Source organism: Alligator sinensis, unplaced genomic scaffold (assembly GCF_000455745.1).
Source record: "Alligator sinensis unplaced genomic scaffold, ASM45574v1 scaffold1816_1, whole genome shotgun sequence".
Classification (NCBI taxonomy): Eukaryota; Metazoa; Chordata; order Crocodylia; family Alligatoridae; genus Alligator; species Alligator sinensis.
The window spans coordinates 18,683-25,988 of NW_005843697.1; the positions used below are offsets into that span (position 1 = coordinate 18,683).

The 7,306-nt window shown below is 48.0% G+C and overlaps 1 long non-coding RNA gene and 1 pseudogene across 1 annotated transcript in view; one reads left to right on the forward strand and one right to left on the reverse strand.

Annotated features, from left to right (window-relative positions):
- Positions 1 to 233: 233 nt before the first annotated feature.
- LOC112548899 overlaps positions 234 to 7,306 on the reverse strand; it is a 26,884-nt gene continuing 19,811 nt past the window's right edge. The window contains exon 3 of the long non-coding RNA XR_003092403.1: positions 234 to 506. This is a non-coding gene — a long non-coding RNA (uncharacterized LOC112548899). The remainder of the gene's footprint in view (positions 507 to 7,306) is intronic.
- On the forward strand, positions 4,292 to 4,383 carry LOC112548900 (annotated as a pseudogene).

The following is a 7,306-nucleotide window of genomic DNA, read 5'->3' on the forward strand; positions in this document are numbered from 1 at the left end:
AAGGGTGTTTGTGCCTGAAAGCTTGCAATTAATTTTTTGTTGTTGTTGCAAAAATGTAGTCTAATAAAATATATCACCTCTACCACGAGTCCTGGTGACTATGACTGCATTGGGTAAACATTGAAAACATAGTTTTCCCTATTGCTGCAATCAAGGTATCTCAAGAAAACACGTGGAAAAATAACCCTGAGAAGGACAATTTAAGCAGTATTAAGACACACCTGCATCCACTGTTTAAGATTTTAAACTAAAGCAGATCTTTATTTGTGTTTAGGAAATAGAAATCATCGAGTTAATGAGGCCCTTGGATTAATCTTTTTTCTAGTTCAGTACTCTACCATACTCTTTGATGACTCTCTTCTGCCTCCTGCAAAGGATCGCTTTTTGAAGTACATCATTTTCAAGCTGCATAGCTTTAATGATAGAAGAAGCAGAATGTTCACAGTTCTTCTGGCACACATTCTTTCAATTTGCTGACAGTGGTCTGTCCAGTTGACTTAATTGCCCTGAGAACAAAAAGAATCATGAAATATTTGCTGATATCCTGATACAAATATGGAACATTATTAAAAAAAAAAAATCCTGTGGCTGAAATACCTGATTTAATGACTAACAATGGACTGAAGCACTGCCTTGCAACCCAGCCCAAGTAACAGACAACATGTGTTTAGCACTGTTTTTATATTACAGTTCCAGGTTTTATTCACCCTGCACTACTGGTGAAATAAAGGCATTGTAAGAGAGTGAAAGCTGACTAATTGAGAAGCCAGGGATTTTTTGTTCAAAACTCTTTGTTTGTCTTTTTTCACACTTAATTCATGGAGATACCTAATAAACATTTAATCAATAGGAAGACTAAGGGTCCTAGCAAATGTTACATTTGCGGCATGATAAACATCTTTTTAATAACTGAAATTATGCAAGAAATCTTCCACTGACCCAAAAAGAATATCTCTTCTTTGCAACTAATGACAGTCACCCAGAGTTACTGTCTGGATTAAAAAGAACTACCATTTATTGACAGTTACTCTGAAGATCTAATAGTTGATTTAGAGATGCTGCATTCCTGTCAGCACCTTTACACCACAGAGAATATGTCTTCTTAAAGAAAAAGGGTAAACACAGGAAAGGAGGAACATAGAAAGGGAAAGGAAGAAATCTTCATTCAATAGGGAAAGGGGGGCAGGTGGCATGTAGCGACAATGGGCTTCCTCCTATTCCCACTGGAGTCAATGAAAGTTTGAGGTTGGCTGACATAGAGAAATGGGCACCAGCAAAGAAAAATATTACCCTCAGGATATTAGGGATGGAAGTGTACAGTAGACACACCTTCTGAACCAAGGCGGGTAAGAAGAGTGGAAACTGAATGCATGAACGACGCATGCCCCCGGAGGCTGGTGGGGCATGGCAACTGCCCTCAGGCAGCAGCAATGTCAGTGGCAGGGGTGTGGCGGCGGCAGGCAGGGACCACCCACAGGTGGCCACAGTGACATCAGTGGCAAGGGCAGGCTGAGTGGGGACCGCCCACAGGTGGCCTCGGCAGTGCTGGCGGGCGGGGGGAGTGGGGGGTATTACCCATCAGCTCTGTGTTCTTGGGGAACCCTGGCACATTATGCAGCCTGTCTGACTCACAAAGAACACTGTCCCTCCCCACCTCTGCCTGAACAAGAACTGATTAGAGGAAGGACTTAAAAAAGACAAGGAAGATGCAGTTGGAGATGCACCTAAACCTCTCCAGACAAAGTTGATAGGAGTGAAACAACTTCCCTGGTCTTATTTGCATCAGAGATGGAACCAGATGACAACTCATTTAAATGGGAGATGGGACAGGCGTGCACCTTCGTTAGCATTCAGGATGGAGAACAGAGATTCCAAGGCAAGAACCGCACTGAATTCTGGGATCAGAAAAGCAGGGCAGCACTGCAAGATGGGGAATCCTTCCTCCAAATGCTAATCAACCCACATTTACACACAGACAGCTCAGTATTTATCAGACCAATTCAAGTAATGACTCCTCTATTGGTATCCATAACACTGAATCTGCCTCTCTGTATTGTGACCTCCCTCAGGGTAATGCCACCCATAGCCAGGAGTGATCAGTTCCTATTATCCACCATATGAGCCATTGTTTACCCATAAACAAACCTATTGTTCTCCCTCAAGCCATTGTTAGTTCTCTCCAAAACCCCTATCCAAAGCTCAAGTTTCTGTACTGGTGCTTGAATCCAAAAGCTGCACCAGTTCCACTCCTTTTCTTCCTGGAATCTCTCCATTGATCGTGCTCAGAACTCTGCCCATCTGCAAGCTCCAACAAACACCTGGGAACGTCAACTGGTTCAAGCTTCACTGAGTGATGCTTGAAAAACAGATGGGTTACTGATTGTTTTAGTAACCAGCTGTTTATACCTGACATACATCAGGGCTTGGGGAAACATCTATTCACTAAGGCCCCCCAGGGAAAGACAAGAAATAACGGGCACAAATTGATTGAAAATCACTTCAGGCTAGGCATAAGGAAAAATTTCTTTACAAGTCGAGTGCCGAGGGTTTGAAACAGACTCCCCACAGATGTGGTATAGTCATCCACCCTGGCAATCTTCAAAAAACATTGTGATGCCCATCTTGCTGGGATCATCTGATCCCAGCAGTCTTTCCTGTCCAAGTGCAGGGGAGCTGGACCCAATGATCTGTAAGGTCCCTTCCAGCCCCTAATAACTATGAAACTATGAGACTTTCTATTGAGAGCTTTCTCTGGTGCTCCTTCTGAAGCAGACTTGTTCAGCAGTCAGAAGAGAGATTTGTGGAACCAGGCAGTCACAAGATGTATGGCTGTCAGGCTGTGGCCTCAGACCCAGGGTTATGGCTTGTCGAGCACACCTACTCATCCTAATCTGCCACCTCCCAGCTGACCATCCAGGCTGGAAACAGTTGGCCAGAAACCTGCATGCCACTGGAGTGGCTGGCCAGGGTCAGCTGACCCATCACCCCTTCCCAGGGAACAGGGAAGTGTCTGGGTGACAGGGTTCAGCCCCTATCCAGGCTGTCCTGTTGTTCTTTATGCTGCTCTCTACTTTGGCTCACTAACCCAGTTTGCCCTCTGACTCCATGCTCTGCCTGACCTTTCGGCTTCCTAACCCAGCTTTTCCTTAGACGTGGCTCCTTGCTTGATATCCTGGCTACTCACCAGTCTGCTTCCAAACAGCCCATTGCCACCAGCTACACACAGTAGTGGTCCATATGCTCCACAATCCCATCCTTGCATCATGCCCAGCACCAAGTGGTGGAACACCCTTGATAAGGGCGTGGGTTCCCAACGGACAAGCCAGTATTCCACCCTCATCCCATGAGCCACTGAAGCCTTCAGCTGGTAGCTCCTCCATGAAGCTATTGCCACAAGTGTATATCTGATGCATTTCAGACACCCCTGACACCTGCCCCTTCTGTAATCAGTGTGTATCAGGTTGCAGCCTCTTCACTGCCTCCTCAAGAATCTTTGGATGAAGTTCTGGCTGCCCTGCTGCCCACACCTTCTTGTTTATGCACGCCCAAGTGCATAAACAATGCACCATGGCCCCCCCAAGTCCTGGGACCTTCTGTCAACCTCCTGACCTCCTCCTGACTCTAGCTAAGCTGGCTGTCTATCTGACCAGGATGGAGGCCACCCTCCTCCTCATAGTTTCATAGTAGCTAAGGTCAGGAGGGACCTGAACAGATCATCTAGCCTGACCCCCTGCCACAGGCAGGAATGAATGCTGGGTTCACAAGACCCCAGACAGGTGATCGTCCAACCTCCTCTTGAATTTGCCCAAGGTAGGGGCGAGGACCACCTCCCTGGGAAGTTGGTTCCAGATTTTGGCCACCCTAACTGTAAAATATTGCCTTCTGATCTCCAACCTAAACCTATTCTCCATCAGCTTATGACCATTGTTCCTCGTCACCCCAGGTGGTGCTGGGGAGAAAAGAGCTCTGCCTATTTGCTGTTGATCCCCCCTGATGAGCTTGTAGGCAGCCACCAGGTCCCCCCTCAGCCTCCTCTTGCTGAGGCTGAACAGGTTCAGGTCCTTCAGTCTCTCCTCGTAGGGCCTGTCCTCTGTTTTATTTCTGGATCTAATGCCCAGGTACACACACAATGCTCATCACATACCTATCTGGAAGTAGAATGGCTATGTGCACATAAGAAGTAGAATGCTGCCCAAACTATACAAGTACTAGATGGATGTGATGTTGAATGAGCTGGTGTCAGAGATGTCTTGCTTTTGTGGACAGGATCTTAAGAGTGTGCTTTTCCTTGTAGACTGTACTTTCAGGGATCATTTCTGTAGTTGGTGACTAGAGCAGTGTATCCAAAAGTGATTGTCCATGAACATTTTTTCTATGCAATGTTTCAGGACACATGGGGGTTTTCATAGTTCACTGCACTATCCTAAACTCCCAGTCATTGAGACCGAGTCTAGGGGTGTTTTTACATGTGCTTCAGGGGCTGAGGGGGAGGGGATGCTTTAATTAGTATCTCCAAGAGCCACTCTAATTAAAGCACCCAGTGTCTCATGAATCAGCATCCCCGCACTTCAAAATGGCAGTGAGGGCACTTTAACTAAAGCTTGTCAAATAAGCTTTAGTTAAAGCACCCTGCCCACCACGATTTTGAAGCATGAGGATGCTGATACACAAGATGTGAGTGCTGGCTGGAGCACACTAATAAGCATGGTCCATCTGACTTGATTGAGTTTGCTTCCAAAACTTGAAATAGTTTCTTCCATCAGAGATGGCTCTGACAGCACATCCTCTTCAACAAAGTCATAGTCATCACTAGAACAATCCTTTTCCATCCTTTTTTTACTGACACTGAGTTCCAAATTTCTTCTGTTTTTATAATCCAGATTGATTTATATTTGTAAGAAAAGTCTCATATTGTCTTTCAAAGTAAACCAGACAAACCACTCGCTTCCTCAAGAGAAAACACATACACGTGTTTGATAAATACAAACACATTAAGCAGCTAAAAAGCAGCACAGACCAGAACTGAAGAGAGCTCATTTCCCTAAGACAATGAGCCACACTCTCTCACTAGCATGCATTTATTCCGGCCTTACATCATTTCCTTTCTTAGCTGCCCAGTAGGTAAGTTTCTAGGCCATGGCTTTCTAGTTAAGGCACTTTATGGGAGACAGATTCAAACTCCACCTCAGCAGACAGACATCTATAATATGAATCTTCTACTTTCTCCATACTAGGCTACTTTGCTAAAAGATGTGCTGATTTTTTTTAAACAGTTGCTAATTGCGGTTTTACAGTTTTAAGGACTTACTTGAAGTATGGGCTTTGTCAGATGGAACAAGATTGCAACAGTGGGAATGGCTATAGTGAAGGAGGGGGCACTTAACACATTTTGGTGAGCTGTCAGGGGCTGCATAGGTAGCCCTGCCCCTTGACAGCTCTGCCTCCTGGTCACCACATTGGGACCCCTAACCCCTGATCTTTGCCACCAGAAGTCCCTCCCCTTGCTGCCCCATCCCCCATACTCATTTTGGGAAGGGGGGGGTTGCCATCTTAGAACCAGAAAAAAAAAAATCATGCACTAGAAGTCAAGCACCTACTATATTTTAATTTTATTACAAAAAATATTTGTCATGCCTTGAGACTGTGTACTGTATATAGAAGGGATTGCATAATAAACTCAAAAATAAAGTGTCACTCTTTGATATTGTGTGTGTGTGCGCGCACGTGTGTGTGTGGTAGGGTATGATGGTCTGTGGGAGGGTTGTGAGTGGGTGTGGCTGTGTAGAGGCATAGGGTACTTTGGGGTATATGCAAATGTCAGTGGGGGTAGGGTGTGGGTGTGAGGGTGGGCGGTGTAGGTGTGCATGGTGTGCAGCCCCCACTGCCTACTGGCAGCAGCTGCAGGTGGGGAGGTCAGGGCTCTTGTGCCTGGTGCAAGTGCCCATTGGGCCACCCCCTGGCTCTCATGCCCCCTGCAGCAGCCAAGGGAAGCTGGAGGATCTGGCCACAGCTGCCTGGGGCCAGGGGCCCTCTTTAAAAGCCCGCGCTGCATGGTACTCCCTGGCCATCTGCGTTTCTGGCCTGGAGCAGTCTGCAGCATGCTGACACAACCCTCTCCAACTCTGTCACCGAAGCCTGTGCCCACTGTACAATGGTTGCTCCACACCTAGGCCCCAGGAGTGATGACCCATGCCCTGGGCTCCTGCTTGCCACCACGGCAACTACTGCCTGGCCAGGTCAGTCTCAGCTCTGCCTGCCCCCACATGCTGCACAACTGCATAGCCAGGCTCACTGCTGTGTCTGAGGCCCCCTGCCCAGCCCCTGGGCTGCCACCCAGGCTCCAACAGGGATACTGATGATGCGCACGTGGACACTGTTACTGGTCATAATACTGGTGTCATCCACAAGCTCCAGGACTGGTGGCTGCACATCATCTACTACACCTGGGATGATGAGCAGTGGCTGGAGTCCTTTTGAATGACCCAGGCCACCTTCCAGGAGTTCCTTGATCAACTCTGCCTGAACCTGGAGTGGCAGGCCACCACCATGTGGTTGCCCCTCCCCACAGACACCCAGCTGGCCATTGCCCTGCTCAAGCTGGCCATGCCTGCTTGCCTGTGTTATGCTGACCACCTCTTTGGCACGGGCAAGTTGACTACCAGGGAAGCCACCCTAGAGGTCTGAGGTGCCCTCCAGGGGCATACTGTGCTCTGCGTTCATGATCCCCTGGAGGTGACGGCAGGTTCTGTGCCCTTGGCTCCCCCCAGTCCATCAGGACCCTGGATGGGATGCACAACCCCATCAGCTGCCCACCCCATGGTAACCTGGACTTCAGGAAGGCCTTTGACACTGTCTCCCACCCCATTCTCATTAAAAAGCTAGGTGACTGTGGCATTGATGCCTACACAGTCAGATGGGTTGCAAATTGGCTAGGGGGCCGCACTCAGAGAGTGGTGGTGGATGGGTCATATTCGACTTGGAGAGAAGTGGGCAGTGGAGTCCCCTAGGGCTCGGTCCTCGGGCCCGTACTGTTCAATTTCTTTATCAGAGATTTGGATGAGGGGGTGAAAAGCACCCTGTTCAAATTTGCTGACACCACCAAGATTTGGGGTGAGGTGGGCATGCTAGAAGGGAGGAACAGGATACAGCTGGACCTGGACAGGTTACAGGGGTAGGCGAATGTGAATAGGATGGAATTCAATACTGACGAGTGCAGGGAACTGCACTTGGGCAGGAAGAACCAGCAGCATACCTATAGGCTGGGGAACTCCCTTCTTGAAAGCACAGTGGCAGAAAGAGATCTTGG